This window comes from Grammomys surdaster, unplaced genomic scaffold (assembly GCF_004785775.1).
Source record: "Grammomys surdaster isolate TR1022 unplaced genomic scaffold, NIH_TR_1.0 126124, whole genome shotgun sequence".
NCBI lineage: Eukaryota > Metazoa > Chordata > Mammalia > Rodentia > Muridae > Grammomys > Grammomys surdaster.
Window position 1 is genome coordinate 6,106,357 of NW_021620932.1, and position 17,809 is coordinate 6,124,165.

Here is a 17,809-nt window from a genome sequence, read left to right on the forward strand (position 1 = left end):
TTGTTCCAGCTTGCTATCACTATATCTTGCTACCAAAATGTATGGATTAAGCAATAAGATTTTACTATCTTCCCAAATGCCGTCGGATACCATTTTCAGCTTATTATTGTAGGTGAAGAAAGGGGTTAGGTTTTTTTGTTTGGTTGGTTGGTTGGTTTTTTGATGTTGTTATTATGTTTTTTGTTATTGTTTTGGGTTTTTTTGAGGGGAGGTGGTTTTATTTTGTTTTGTTTTTCCCTAATGAATTTGCAGACCTATTGGTTCCTTTCTAATGTAGGTTATTTTTTTAGAACAAAAGTCAATTATAAATAGAAAAATCATAGGGACTGTAAAGGGACATAATTCATTGTAAATTTGCAGTCATCTTATGTCAAAACTTCACTCAAGTCTTAGAACTTTAATATTAAGACTAAATTTCTGAACCATACACTACGTCGAGAGAGAGAGGTGGAAGGGGAGAGGAAGAGAGGGAGAGAAGTAAAATTCAATAATAAAAAGTAGATCTTTGTATTTTCAGAGCAGGAAGAAATAGAAAGTAAATGAGTCACAGAAGTAAGATTATCAGACTGAGCAATAATAAGCAAATAAAAGCTCAAACAAGCTGGATGGACAATTGGCCTTCAGAATTGGTACCAGGAAGATTATTAATAACACTGACAAATATTTTGAATTTGAAAGAGTTCCTGGAGTTACTGTTGCTTTAAATAGTAGCTATAAATGAGGAGACAGTGGATAGAATTAGTTACAACAACAACAACAACAAAACCCTTTATCTTTTTAATTTATTTTAGTAGACAGGTGATTGAAAAATTCTGTAAAATGAAAAATTGCATCTCATGGATAGAAATAAGGGTAGTTTCTGGGGCAATGTTCGATACAGGTAGTAGTATTTGGTGTAACTATTAAGAAGCCAAAGGATTTTTTGAAGGGTAGCCCATTATTGGAAAAAAAAAAAAGCTTAATAGAACAGATGTTTTCAGTTTTAAGAATGGAAGAGTATATAGTCATACCACAGTAAGATCATCTGATTCTGTCTGAGACATACGAAGAAAGAAATATTTCTGTAGCATCTAGGTGAATAGAAACACGATTGCCATGAGTTACCCCATGTCTGGAAACAACATTAAAGGTTTGCTTGACCAAAACTAAAAACAAATAAAGAAAATGTGGCATATCTGTAAATTGAAGTACTGTTCAGCTATTAAAAACAAAGACATTTTGAATTTTGCAAGTAAATTGATGGAACTTGAGAATATCATCTTGAGTGAGGTAATCCAGACCTAAAATGTATGGTATGTATTCACTGATAAGTATATATTAGCCATAAAATACAGGTTACCCAAAGAAGCCAAACAAGAAGAAAGACCCAAGTGAGGATGCATGAATTTCACTTAGAAGTAGGAACACTTAGAAGTTATTTCACTTAGAAGTTGTCTTAGGAGGTAGATAGAGGGAGGGAATTGAGTGGGAGACGGGATGGCTGGGGGATGAGGTAATTTCAGGATTATGTGTGGGGAGAGACAGGATTGATAATCAGATGGCCATGAGAATGAAAGGAAATCTGCAACTGATGGAAGTAAGGGAAGGAGGCATCTCTAGGATGAAACAGAGATTGGGGATAGGGAAAGCTCCCAAGAATCAATGTGTGTGTTGGAGAACCTTAGCTGAGACTCACAGCCTTGGAGATATGCAACCTAAAGAGGCCACTTCCTGTAGCCAAGTATAGGGACATTAAATCACCCACAAAACTTGCGACTCAAATTTTATCCTGTCTACAAGAAACGCAGGGATGAGGACTGGAGCAGAGACTTAACGAATGGCTAAACAATAGCCAAATTCACTACTGATAATGAGGAGCCTGTTTTAGACATGATGACAAACTTTAAATATGTTCCTTGGAGAGACTGGGATAACAAAGCAAGTAGAGGGCAGAATTCAAGAAAAGTAATGCTCACATGACATAAATTAAAACTAGTGTAATAATCATTGATAAAGCTCATCACCATAGGCTCGAAGAGGGTGTGAATCAGCTGTTGAAATGTGTATTTTTTTAAAGAAATAGTAGAATAGCAGTGGCAAACTGATAAAACAAAAGAAAGCAGATGTTGTGTACTGACCAGTTCAGTGGTTTCAGTACTAGGTTCATTTTAATAGAAAGTTCTGATGTTGTCAAGACCGTTTTTACAGAAGGAACAAGCCCAGGAGCATTATCACAGATAGAATAAATAAAACTCACTCCTGATTCCTCCAGTAGAATCTCATTGAACCTCATGCAATTTCTCAAAGTTGATGTAATAAGGTAATTATATTCATGCTTATTTTGGGAACAATGTAGTTCCAAAAATCTGAGTGAACATGGCTGTGCATGCTGTATTCTGTATATCTCATTGATGCTGCTATTGTTAAATCCAGTGGCATAATAAATAGATAAAGAGCAATAACATCAAACATAAAAATCCCAAGTCAGGTTTGGATTAAAATTATCAGAAACTCTCTTGAGAATGTGAAAACAGATACACGACTGAAATTTGAGACAATGTTATAACAATATATGTATGGATATCTTTGAAGATGTTGAGTCTGAATAAATTTAATCAATTCAGACACAATTGGAATGAATTTCATAAGGAGAGAATGGAAATTTAGATCACCTGAAATAAATTCAGGAAAGCTAAAATGCTAAAATCCTATTTAAAGAGGAGATGTTCGCAAAATAAAAAAAAAAGCTGAAAAGTATCAGTCAGGAAGACAAAATAATAAACATGTGAAAGTATAGTTTAAGAAGTCACAAAAGTGAAGTGAGTTGGTGAATTGTTGTTTACAGTTTGGTAACAGACTTAAGTCCAGACATCGTATAAATGTAATAATTACTTAATTTCTGTATCTTTCATTCATGGATGACTATGAGATGATCCTTATTTTTCTATGGATCATATGATTTCCAAGTCCCTATTATGAGAATTAAGTCCTACCTCTAAAACTCAATGAATAATCATCTAAAATCAATTAATAATAAACACATTAAAAATAGGAAAGAATGTGTACATATGGGACAGGTCTGTGTTATTGTATATACCAGAATTATTTTCACTAATATGTGTTATTCTTGCTACTTCCAAATTCTAAATTTTTAATGGGTACAAGAGAATTTCAACTATACCATGAAACTCATAGGTACTTGGACTTCAGGGCAAATTAATTCATTCATTAATGGAGCTTCTTTTGTTGAGCATCATTTTTGTACTTGTCTTGACTTTATATCTATATACAAGAAACTCGGAAATTTGTTACAGCACTTTCATATTTTCACATATTTATTCAAGTCAGTAATTCTGTGCGAGATCTGGAATCATTTCCTAGCAAGACACATATGATCGTCACTTAAAACGATTTATCTTTGGAGAACAGCCATGATCTTCCATGCATGGTTGCTTCACCATGGGAAAGAAGTAACAGGCATGCTAACCTAATCACTCTACTACCTCTGTTATCAAGTACTTGGCCCCACCTCAAACTATATGAATTTTCACCACATGATAATATGCCATAACAAATTGACTCTGTTGGCTACTCTCTCATTTCTCAATTAGCATGACTCTGAGACATTTTTTAATTGATTAAAATCTTAGTTTAATTCAGAATAAGTATTTTTAATTTGTAAAACACCTCATAATTTTGCTCAACAGATAATATTAATATTCTAGCTATACTTTAAACAGTTCTTTTCAATTATTGAATATATCAATTTAAATATTGTCATAAAAATTTCCATATTACTCTCAAGTAAGTTGTTAGAAGCATCTAAATAATTAGTCACTTAAAAAGTTGTACCACAAATATTTGTAACACTTGAATTACTTTAAGACTCATTATTTCTAAGTTTGCTTCATTTTTACTAAACTACATAATCATGAACTTTATATATTTATGGGATACAATGAGAAAAAAAGAAAAGTTGAAGAAAATGAAGGAAGAAATCTTGAAAGGCAAGAATTGGAAGGTGAATCTAGGATTGCTTTAGCAGCCCAAAATCCATCATGAGTGATGGGAGGACAATATTCACAGGATATTGCACAAAACTCAATGAACTGAATAATTTTTATTATATTCCTATTGGAACAAATGCTTTTATGGAAAAGGTTACTTTTTAAATGGGTTATTTGCTATTCATGTCATCCAGTAGACTGTAAGTCAATATGGAAAGAATGAATATACCAGTTAATTGCTGTGATTCACTTTGTGACTAGAAAAAACAAACAATCAGTGATTAACATTAAAATAGTAATTAAGTATAATTTATAATCTTTTCCTCTCCAGGTGATTAAATGACCTGCTCTGGAATTAAATATTTTTGCCATTGTAGCCCAACTGGTCCTCTGTTGTGAATATATGTATGTATGTACATATACATACACGTATACATATGTATCTATGATGTAGTGGTGTGTATTCATTCACTAATCCTGTTTTGTTCATCAAACAATCCCTTTGTCACTGTTTATTTATCTCTCTAACTTTCTCTGTAAACTTCCAAGAGAAATTTCTGCAGAACAACTTCAACCTTAATCAAGTTTTATAAGAGAACAGGGGTTGAGATGTTAATTTGGCATCATTGTGCACATAAACAAGCAGTTTCCTTTAATCTACTCTTCCTTCATCTGACATAAACTTTCATAGATGGAGCAGTAATTTTGGCAGCTTATGACATTCATTATCCTTTCTGCTTATCTTCTGCAGCAGGATTTTCCTACTGGCAAAACTGTTTATTTCCCACTGAGTTCTGTCAAAGCAAATGTCATGTAGGTATATCACCAGGTAACCTTAAAAAAACAAAGAGAGGGTTCTTTTTTTGCCGTAGCTTGATTTTATGAAGTCTTTTTAATGGCAAAGTCAACTCAAAAGACTGTCAAAATTGAAAACAAAACAAAAGTCAAGCAGTCAAGAAAATCAATGATCTTCCAAATAATGCAAGATTAAATCAAATTAAATTGCTTTCAGCTTAAACTCTAAAGCAAGGCAGGAGGTTGCTCTTTTAAGAAGCCTAAAAAGGCTAAACTCCAGATACTTGAATTTGCAATGGGAACATCCTTGGGGTAATGATTACAGATTTATCCCAAGTTTGAAAAGACAGTAAGAAGTGGCTCACACAATATGAACACTAAAACTACGATACCAAATTAGCAATTGATAATGGAGCAACATAGATTCTAAATGTTTTAACTCACCAATTTAAAGAAGAATCTTGCTCTGTAAGTTTACTTTGTACCTGACAGGACTGAGAAAGAACTTTCCTACTTATATAGGGTGTTTCAAAGTCTCTGTGTTCTTCACTCAAGAGCAAACCTGTGTAGTCAACACAGATGAAAAAAATTATTGAAGATTATAGATTTTCTCATATGGTACAGATAACAAAGTAACTAATAAACAGCAATAGTGAAAAAGCCCTTTTTTGAATTAAAGTACATGCTTCTGTCAAAATATTATGTAGAATTATAAAGTATTCATTGTCAATATGCCAGAATGTCTTTATTTTATGCATAGTTAAATAATTTGATATTTTATGCACTATAAATGTCACTGGTAACTTAATTATGTATTATATACAAATGGATTACAATGGAAATGTAACTTAGAAACACTATCTTTACACTAATATTTTTAGAAACTTGGTAGAACAATTTATAATTTATTTTGTATATATTACTATAATATCAAAAGACACTCATGGAGGCAGAAAGAGATAACCCAGATCTTATTTCAGTTTTAAAATAAACTTTTCCTCTAGCAAAAAAAAAAAAACCCAAAAAACTGTAAAACAAAACAATTTGTAATCCCAAATCTCGAAAAGGAGCCATCCTTGAAGTTTTCTGGCCAGCCAACCTATAATTCTTAAGATTCAGCACAGGAAGAGACCCTATCTAAAAAAACAAGATGAATAGTGTCTGAGGCATAATACCCAATCTTTTTACCTTTCCTTCACACATACACAAACACACAGAGACAGAGACACAGACACACAGACACACAGACACACAGACACACACACACACACACACACACACACACACACGGCACATACATATGCGTATGTATCGACACACAACACAGGAAAGAAAAACCAATAAATAAAACAAAGATTATTATGCAATAATACTTAAGAATAGGTTCATAATTTAAAAATAAATGCATCTTTATAGTATAGATTTAATAAAACAGAAACTTACTGTAATAAAACAAAGTCATTTTATTTGGCTGTCCACAGTACAATGGCTCTCCAAAGTAGCAAACTTTTTCTTTAGTACCTTTGTATACCCTTCTTTACAGAGTAAATTCATTTAAGAATCTTCTAAAGAAAGATTACTGTGCATTTTCCGGGTAGGCCTAATTTTATACAAATAAGAGGATGGTATGGTTGTTAATTAGAGACAGGCATTGGAACATGATATTATTTTGGTATTGTTTAGGAAGAAATAATCCATTAAATAGAAAAAATTCTGGTTACTAGTTGACAAAACAAGCAAATAAAACAACAAACAAACAGAATGTGATGGTTCCTTAAGCTCTCAGTGTAGTATGCAGCTCTGCCCACAACTTAATTCTGTTTCATAGAATACTGTTTTAGCTTTCTAACTTCCTGAAGACAAATACTTACATAGTGCTCTAATGAAGTTATTGTTATTTCTTAAAGCATAAATAGAAAATTGCTGCGATTGTCAATTTTCGTAAGAAAAAAAACAGTATTAGTAGTATTCTTGCTGTTTGCTGAAGACATTTTAGAAAATTTTCATGGAATATTGTATTTCTTCTAAACATTTCCAAAATACTTTTCTAGTGTTAGTTATGTTTCTATTTTATAGATGAGAACCATTCATTTTATTGAAGGAGATATCACATGCAAAACACGGAAAATTAATAAGACATGGTATTTGTGATCATAATCATCTAAGTTTCTAATATAATGTGGTATTATTTGGAAGTGTAAAACTCTAATACCTTCCTAAAAATGTTCTGCTTTATTACTATTTGTACATGTTTTTCTTAAAATAAATGGTATGTAACAAAATATGATATTCTGAACATGGGCAATAAATGGGTCAGTACAGGAGAATTAAATAGAACCTGCCTTTAATTCATTTAATATGTCTGTAGTGAGAACAATAGAACACTGCAGGTATCTCTGAGCAAACATCTTGTCCTCTGTAGTTTCTGGCTCTCAGGCAGGCTCTACAGAAGAGCCATATGCTGGTACAATTCCTCATACTGTTAATTGGTCCAGACTTGGGCACCCATATGAATCTAGTTCTTCATGTAGCTTCCCTCCCCTTCCTTTGAATTAACATTGATATTGTAACATACTTTGTGTCTCCTTAGGTAAATGTTCTATCATAATGAGTACTAAGGCACAATTTGCTGTTTGATCACATGGACCACATACATGAAAAACACTTTCAAATAGCACAAAATAATTCAGTGTATGTAAAGTTCAGCAGACAGTGAAAGCACAAAAATTGTAACTTGTGCCTACTCCTAGTGTGTTTTTAAAATACAAAATATCACCGTTGTTCCTGTGTTCTTTAATTATTCGTTTCCTTTTAGATTTCTTTTCGAGACCCTCATGCCTTTATGGTCAATTTGTATGTAAATCAATTTTAGTGAGCTTTTGCTGAAGATGATTATATTGGTAGTGAATATTACAGTAAATCCAGGCTAAAGTAGGAAACCATTATTCCCTCAGAAAATGTATGCTCTGATGTAGTTAGCTATAATATATCATTAAAAGGCAAAAGCATATGTAGTATAAAGAACAATTGCATTCATCAGCTTATTTTAAGAATCAAGCATTAAACTCAGAAATTCCAGAAAGTCAACTTCCACTTTTTAGCAGACGTCCTTTTTTTCCATGTACCGTCCTGAAGACTGACATTCAAAGTAACATTTTCGGATTAAGCATGTGAACGCTTCCTCTGTGCCTTAACTGAGCCTCAATGTGATACACTAAATCATATTCACTCATCAGTTTTCCAATTATGCTTCTCGTATTTGATTAATTTCCTCATTAATGTAATAATTGGTAATCATAAAAATCATTTTCTTACCTCATTACCACACCATATAACTCCTGCTGCTTCCTTATCACCGTCTTCCTTTTGAGCCTCTAATCAATTTACATTGAAAATAAGTATCCTATAATGACTTCACGTACATGTATTTAAAAGGACCAAAACCAACTTCTAATAAGCAAAAACTCTCTACCTCCACCCTAGATTCCATAGTGCTATTGCCCTATGGACCAGTTTGGGACTCTGCATTCAATTACTCTAAAAATAGTCACTGATGCAATATTCACAAGACTGTTTATGGGGTAACCATCAGCTCTTTAGATTGCATTTAGGCCAGCTATATAGGAGATAGTTTATGGCTACTACTGTAAACATGATCATAACTAAAGGCTAAAAGACTTCTTAGGAAGAAAAGTGAAAAATTTTTTATGTTTTGTTAAATGGTCATGTTGTCAGACCTGCCTTTGTAATACCTGTTTATAATTATAGATTGTTCTGCTCCAAACCTTTATTGGAGAAGATTATTTATTAGAGAGTAGATAACACAGTCTTTTAACTGTCCAAAGTGCAGAGAACAAACACCTGTGAATGGTCAGCCATGAGTGGGTAAAGATCAATACTGACATTCTTAAGTCAATACAAAGTACAGGAAACATCATGGGAGAGGAGGCAGAAAGAATAAAAACATAGGGAGATGGGGAATAGTGCTGTGGTATGTTCTTCTCTGGACAGGACATGGTGGGTGGATGCAGGATCTCACACCAACTCACAATTACATGCATACATTTGCATACTATTGATGCAGTTGAAGATTCTAGCACAGAGTAGGAAGAGTCTTCCAAGTTGTAACTGGCAGCTGAATAGACAGTTGATGGCCAATGGGTATGTAATAGACATTTGCTTTGGAGTATGGCTACTTGTACATTTCCTATGTCCCAGTGGATAATGCCAGAGCAGTAAAACACTAATTTGACTCAGTGAGCTATAAAAGACTTTTATTTTTATTTTCATTTTATTTAACCTTTTTATATAGTCCAGATTTTATACCCCTCCCAGTCCACCACCTGACTGTTCCACATCCCATACCTTCTCACCATCACCCCCTACCTCCCCACCCCCATCTTCATGAGGATGTCCCCACTCCCACACCCCATACCTCATCAGACCTCCCCATTCCCTGGGGACTCCTGTCTCTTGAGGGTTAGATACATCTTCTCTGACTGAGTCCAGACCCGGCAGTCCTCTGCTGTATATGTTTTGGGGGCCTCATATCAGTTGATGTAGGCTGTCTGGTTGGTGGCCCAGTACCTGAGACATCTAGGGAGTCCAGGTTAGTTGAGACTGCTGATCTTCCTATAGGGTTGCTCTCCTCCTCAGCTTCTTCCAGCTTTTCCCTAATTCAACCACAGGGTTCAGCAACTTCTGTTCATTGGTTGAGTGCAAATATCTGCATCTGACTTTCAGCTGCTCGTTGGGCCTTTCAGAGGGCAGTCATAATAGGTCCCTTTTGTTAGCACACCATAGTAATAGTGTCAAGCCTTGGGGTTTCGCCTTGAGCTGGGTCTAATTTGGGCCTGTGGCTGGACCTCCTTTCCCTTAGGCTCTCTTCCAGTGTTGTCCCTACAGTTCTTTCAGATGGAACAATTATGGGTTAGAGTTTTTGACTGTGGGATGGCAACCACATCCCTCACTTGATGTCTTATCTTTCTACTGGAGGTGGGCTCTACAATTTCCTTCTCCCCACTGTGGGGTATTTCATCTAAGGTCCCTTCCTTTGAGTCCTGAGAGTCTCTCACCTCTCAGGTTTCTTGCACATTCTAGAGGGTTTCCCCTACCTCCTTCTTCCTGAAGTTAGCTCATGTAGATATGTTCTAATCTCTAGGATTATTTTATGGTCAGGATTATCTGTTATTTTTCTTCTTCTATAGGCAGATATGGAATGATTTTATGTTTTGTAACAGAGGGTTCAATACTGAGACTCAGCTTCTAATTGGATTCAAGGACAGCATGCTCCTAATTCTGAAGGTTAGACTGAGAATCAATCATCTATGAATGGTACAAATCTTCCTCCTACAGCATGTCAATCTTAGTTACTCTAGACATGGGCTCTACAAGACATTTAAAGATTTTCCCACAAATGGTTATAGGCACATTTCTAAACTGGAGGTGGTGCTGCTCCCAGGTCTGAATTCCTGAGTTCTCTCCATCACACTGGTCTCTCATTTCTCTCAGGTACTTTATCTGGCCTTAACATTTTCTTACTTTTCATTTGTTCATGAGAATTATTGTGCTCATTATTAACTATGAATCCAAATGAAGCAACACGTGTCTATAAAGGCAATGTTAATCTGATACTCTTTCTTATCCAGGTGAATTTCTTTCTACAATTAAACAATAAAGAACAAAACTTACATTCTTTGTGTTTGTTTGTGTGTGTGTGTGTGTGTGTGTGTGTGTGTGTGACAACACATAGTTTAAAATTTACATTGTACTACACAAGAAATCAATATGGTACTTACTCAATTTACCTAAACTCTAAGTCTTTGTTACTATGCTACCATTTTTTTCCCAATGATATATTAGAATATAGTTCATCTCTGAAATACCTTTAAAAATTTTGCTTGTAATATAATTTTTCCTTCAATATTGTAGTATGGACTCGAGCTTATGACAATGACTCCATGTATTAGGATTTCATTAATGAGCTACACCTATCTTATAGTCACATTGATTATGTTTGCATAAATCATGTAGACTTTATTTTAATAGAGAATATATTGGGAGAAATAGACTTTGAAGTACGAAATCCACCTTACTACGTAAATTGCTGCTATATAGCCCTAATTAAATTTTAATTAAAATAAAAATCTAAATGACATATAAAAATTACAAAAATACAAATGAATAATTGTATTTTTAAATAAGAAATTTTATGAAATGAGTCATTAGTTAGTGTCTTTCTGTTTGGCAACTTCAGCTTAAACTTATAATATTTTATTTTCAACAACCAAATTAGAACCTAAAGAAAAAGGTAATTTCAGGATAAACTTACTTTGTACTTTAAACTATTTTGTCAATATATACTGGTCATAGATTGGGCAATGCTAGAACAGTAAGAGTCTCAAAAACAAATGCAGACATTTTGGATTCTATTTTAGTCAATATTTTTGATATATATGAAATATCTAATATTATTGAAGGAGGGATGAATCCACAACAATCCATTTTGTTTTTAAATGTTGTAATGAAATCTAAACTGATATTTCTAAAAATATTGCTATCTCCCAAGAAAGATTCATGATATCATCTTCAAGTCTACATACTCACACACACACATATACACACGTGAGTGAATACAAACATATATACGTGTGACCACATATATATAAACATGCACAAATATACACACAGAAAAGAATAGGAGAAATATATAACCTTAATATTAGGAGAATAAATTTGGAAAGAATAACCTTCTGAATAGATTTATAAAGTTAGTATATAAATGTACAAAAACTTTATGTAAAATTTTCACTAAGCCTGTCATATAAAGAACTTAATTTTTAAGTTCCTACAGAAATGCAACTTGTTACATACAGTTTTTAAAGTAAAAGATTAGCACCAGATCTAATATTTGACTTCAAGATAATTTTTATGATATTATAAAACATGGCATCTCCAAGATATTTAAATAATATCTGGTAACCTCTTTGAATTAGGATTAACTGCTCAATTCATTCAACTACTTGGACTGTAGAATAATATATTCCATAAAACATTATTAAACTAGATTTTTTTCATTCTAATACATGCATGTTTGTGGGTATACATTCTCAGGTAGAGGCCAGAGGTTTACATTGGTAATCACTCTTTCTTACTCTTAGCAATTAGGTTGTGATCTCTCATTTAAATATTTATCTTGCTAGATATATTGACCTCAGAATTCTCTGTCTTTGGTGGATGAAATTATAAGTGGGCAGCCACTCCTATTCAGCACTTATGAAAATTTATTTTAACCTCCTAGTACCACCAGAAGGTACCAATGATGATTTACTTATAATTGAAAGTGTGTGTGAGCATGCATGCCAGTGTGTGTATATGTGTATATGGTGTGTTTGTATGTATGTAAGTTCATGCAGGAATGTGTGAATGTGTGGTCTTTGTGTGTGTATGTTTTGTGTGTGTGAGTGTGTACATGAGTGTGTGTGTGTGTGTGTGTGTGTGTGTGTACATGAACACCAGTGATCAGTGTGATCTCAGTCCTTTACTACCTTGATTTTTGAGACAGAATTTTTCACTGAGACTGAAGCTTACCTGTTAGGCTAGCCTGGCTGGCCAGCAATATCTCTGCCCTTTTCTCCCAGCTCTGGGGTTACAAATATACAAATATACACTTCTTTGCCCAGTTTTTATAAGAGAACTGGATTCTTTCTCAAATCAACATACCTTTACAGTTACTAAGTCATCTCTTCAACTTCAAAAGACAGTGATAATTTAACTCACACTGTTTGATTAATTGGCACTATGATCAATGGGGGGTGACACACTGTAATGGGAGTAGATTATGTCACAACAAAACTATTTAACTATGAGACAGAAAACAAGAGGGAGGAACTGATTGGCTGGAATCTTAAAAATCTTTAACAAAGTCATACTTTTTTTTGGTAACATGTTTTTTTTTTCTTTTTTTTATAATTTATTTTTTCTCAAATTGTAATTCATTCACACAGGGGTTATAAACACAGAAAGGCAGGATGTGGGGAAGGGAATGACACTGGAGTGTGGGTAATCAGAAGGAATACAGATATCATCAGAACCAGGTATCAGCTGGGTGAAGGTTCAGGGGACAAGTCACTATGACTCTGCCTATGGCTCGCTTGTCCTTATCTAAGTTGGTATTGTCTGCCAAGGCTACCTATTTACAAGGTCTATGACTACTCAGGCTTGTAAACTTCCACCAAAAGCTGCCTGTTTACATTAGCTTATAGCCATCTGTTTCCATGTTTTTCCACTGAGACCCAAGACTTAGACCCAAGACTTAGAGAAGGGAGGAGATGTCAGGGGCAGCCCTGCTTACCCACTGAAGGCCTAAAATCAGCCATAGGCCTAAAATCAGCAATAGGTCTGTCATACATTTATACTAACACCAAGTCTTGGGTCTCAGTGGAAAAACATCGAAACAGATGGCTATAAAGTCATACTTCTGTAACCTAAGAAACTCATAGTTTATCCCCATCTCTCAGAGGTTCTACTAACTCCCAACATGACACAACCCTAGACTTTGACATTAATATAAGAATGTTGAGTGAAAGTTACCAAACAATAACATTTATGTACAGGGAAAATAATTAAAAAATGTTTTGGGAGCAAATATTATGTTAGCTCTAAATAATTTATATGAATTTCAAATTTTTGTCTTCACATTGAATGATAAACCCCAATATTAATTATAAACATGTATGTTAATTAATTAAATTAGAAATATAAAGTGTATAAACTAAAACATATATTCAAGTACATGTCTATGAATGACTTACACAATTAAAAATACACCAAAAGTATTAGATATAGTGTAGGACTGTGAAGGGGTCTTGGGTTTTGGTAGAGCATTGGCTTGGAAATGGCCAGAGACCCTGCAAGGGATGGAATACATTTCCCCAAGATCCCATAATCCTGGCTCCTAACAAGTGGGCTACATTAACAAGCTCCTTACAGTCACATTTGGCTAGAGAGGGCTTTACTACAGGCCTCAGGCCTTAGAGAGATTTACATACTATTGAATTACCTGAAGGCAAAAGGGCAGAGCCAATTAAGCAAGATTTCCTATACCCTCCCCCCTTCTCCCTCCCTATTTAACTCAGATATGCCCTGAGTTTCACAGGGGTGCATCCATATCCATCTACCATCCTCCATGAAAATAAACCCTTTTGGAACCCTGAACTTTCACCTGTCTCTGGGGCCCGAAGTGGGGAAATGTGAAGAAGGTCTTCAATGCTGAGCTACCGCAGCCTCCGAGCCTAACTTCTCATCTGGAGGACCTCTCTGAGTTCCAGCCATGGGACTTGTATCTTCAAGCAAGCTAGCCAGGCAGCCAAATCTGCTAAGTGAGTATATGTGGGTTGGCAGTCGAACACCTACAGGCCTCCAGTCTTGGTCCTTCTGCAGCCTCTCAGCAGCGTCTGAGAGTCCAAGGGCTTGAGACCAGTCGGTCCCTGTCCACCTCATGGCCCACGGATCCCCAATCCAAGAGTTCTGCACCCCCTCTGAACTTCAGACTGATTGAGAACTCCCCCGCTGGTCAGGCCCATAGCGCCCACCCAGTGCCAGGATCGGAGTGAAGTCAGTCAAAATTCCTGCGCTCCAGTCTCTATAGAGCCGTGGGAATCACAACAGCCCAAAAAGATTCAAGAACCCATGCCTGTACCCACACATGAGCTAATCATTCCCCACAATATAGTATGGTACAATATCATATACTATGAATATGAATGATGTTAAAACATATAACAAGAAAAATACAAAAATTACTGATTTTACTAGTAATACTGTAATTCTTTAGATGTAAATTTATTACAGTGAATAGGAATATAAAAAGAATTTAGCTGAGCAGTGGTGGTGCTGTAAGGACCCAGAAAGAGGACCCCATCTCAAGTCCCAATTAGCGCGCACCCAAGGAGACACGAGAGACTGACTTGATGCAATGGCAAAAGGCAGTTTACTAACAAGGGCCCTTGGATTGAAACTCATCCCACACAGGGGAGAGAATTTCGATGAAGACCCCAGGAAGTTTAGAACTTTTATAGGGGGAGGCACAAGGGGGAAGGGAAAAGCGGGAAATTCTGGCACGGCTACATATGATTGGATATTTCAAACATCAGCACTTTGCATAAGCAATCATTTTGACAGGCTGGATGGCCCACTATTTTTGACCATGAAGCCCCAGACCTTCTAGGATAAACACCAGGTGGCCCATTACTCACTTGGGCATGTTTAGACTGGTCAAGATATGTCTTTGATTGTTTCTACATTTCTGGTCACCTCGTCCCTAGAGGGGCTTGATATTTTTATTATGGCTATTCTCAGCAAGCTCAGCAAGCTGTCCTGCAGTCTTTGCCAAGTTGTTTGTGGTCTCTGCTAAGCTATTTTAAATTTTACCCTTACAGTGCACGCCTTTAATCCCAGCACTTGGGAGTCAGAGCCAGACAGATTTCTGAGTTCGAGGCCAGCCTGGTCTACAGAGTGAGTTCCAGGACAGCTAGGGCTACACAGAGAAACCCTGTCTCGAAAAACCAAGGAAAGAAACAAAGAAAGAAAAGAAAGAAAGAGAGAAAGAAAGAAAGAGAGAGAGAGAGAGAGAGAGAGAGAGAGAGAGAAAGAATTTAAAGTTAGAAAATGCATTCTATGAAAAAAAGATGGAGTTCATTATTCTCCAGTTCATAAATTCTTTTTCATTCCTCAGTAACAAATGATTAAGATCATCTTGCAATACAAAATCAAAGGGTGAAAATTCTATATGGATCTCAACGAAAGTCTTAATTGCTTCTTACATTGTGGTACACGAAGTGTTAGATTTTGATTAAAGGAGCAGTAGATTTCCCTGTCATGGGACTCATGGAAGGGAAATATTCAATAGAACAGCAAAGATTAGAACTTAGGGAAAGCAGTTCAAACACACATCAATGCTGACTAATGTGACTAATGCTGACTACACTTCACATAATACTCTCTGTGTATTCTATTGCAGGAGGTCTTAAATAGTTCATGTTCATTTGCCAGACTCTGAGAAAATCACACTGTATTTTGACTTTCAAAATAATAATCTAAGACAATAATATCTATGGTTCAATTTAACGTATAAATGAATTACAATATGATGAGGTACTATGGATTGTTATTAAGGTGTTAGTTGTAGGTTGTCCTACAATATCCATGACTGCTCTATCCCTGGATAGTTGTCTAGATTTTCAGTACCAGGAATGATTTCACTCTTGTTGAGTGGATATTAGGTCCTATTATACAGCTGTTTCTTATTAAAAAGTTATACATTCAACTACTGTGCTATCCTGGGAATTGTGATTTATGTACAGCATAATTTGGTATGATGGTTGTTTACATTTATACTTTGGAAGCTTCAATAAGAACAACAACAAAAGGCTTGCTAAAGTGAAGTGGGAACCCTAAGAAACTTCAGCCCTATACAAAGAACTACTTATGAATCGCAGGACAAATAACTCTCCTGAGGGGATGAGCACAGAAATTCGTCGTCCAGTACCAAATGGTTAGCTCTAAAGACCCAACTACATATAATATGTATATGGATTAAGAGGTTGTGGTTATGCATTTATGAATACATGTATATACGTAGATTTAAAAGTGTGTAACATCAATTGATGAAAAAGGTCATATATTTGAATGAGAGCAAGACAAGTTATGAAAGAGAATTTTAATATAGGAAACAGAAGGGAGAGGGGACATAATTATGTTCTCTCAATACAAAACATATAACAAAAAAATGCCTTAAAACAAAGCATGAAATTAAATAGAGAGCAGGACAAATCATACCAAAACTTTGAGAAAGAGAAAATAACCCACATCATCAGTTAGGTATAACTTTTGCCTGTGCCCACCAACTGATACAGGCTAAAGCAAAAGAAATGCAGAAAAAAAGTGAAATTTGTATGAAGCCAATATAGCTAAGGAGAAATACAAAGAAACTACTTATACATCTCTAGTATTATGAAAATAAAATCACTCCTAGAAAAATTGGTTTATTAGATACAACTAGATTTAAATAATAAATTATATTAGAGCAAGCACACAAACTAGAAAAATAGCTGAATTACTCAGAAGTGGCATACTGAAAATATAAAATTAAGTTGAAGGACAAAAAGCAAAGAGAGAATCAGCAGAAAAATTGAAAAGGATGGCAGGTGATTTGATACGGAAAACGTATATGAAAATGACGATAATTGATTTTAGAGAATTCTGCTTTGACATGTATAATACATTTTCAAGGATAGAAATATTGTTTGATCTGCTTTAAATTGGTACCAATAATGGTAATGCCCAGCCACATTTCATTATGTTTGTACATATGAGCTTATTGGACCTCATTACAGTGATTGAAAAATTAGTGAGGAAAAAGGGCATGCTATAAATTTTATTTAAATGCCAGACAGGCAATCAAGAACTTTGCATTTAAGCAAAGCACATTTCAGCAATCAGAGTTCCCAGTCTAGTCGCTGTGATTTTCAGAATGAACATGTAAGTCTATTTTTATAAAGACTACCCTGGTAATAATATATACTGAAAGGTAATATTTGCTATGCAGTGGCAATTTATATTTCTAAATAAAGTAGATGCCACATTCCAGTAAACAAATAGATGCATGTTAATGATTTCCTTAGTTGTTAAACCTCAAGTAAATAATTCACTACTGAGAATAGTGTCCTCGCACGTATCTTCAATAATACTTTGACATTTTCTAATTCTTCCTAGAAACAAATAATTTGCTTCCTTGAATTTCTACCAACCAATGAAAACTATTTTGTCAGAGTGGGATGGAAATAAATTATTAGAAAAAACAATCAGCATTTTATTGTTGCAGGAGTTCGTTCGTTCTTTCTTTCTTTCTTTCTTTCTTTCTTTCTTTCTTTCTCTCACTCTTCCTTCCTTCCTTTCTTTCTTTCCTTTCTTCCTTCCTTCCTTTCTTTCTTTCTTTCTTTCTTTCTTTCTTTCTTTCTTTCTTTCTT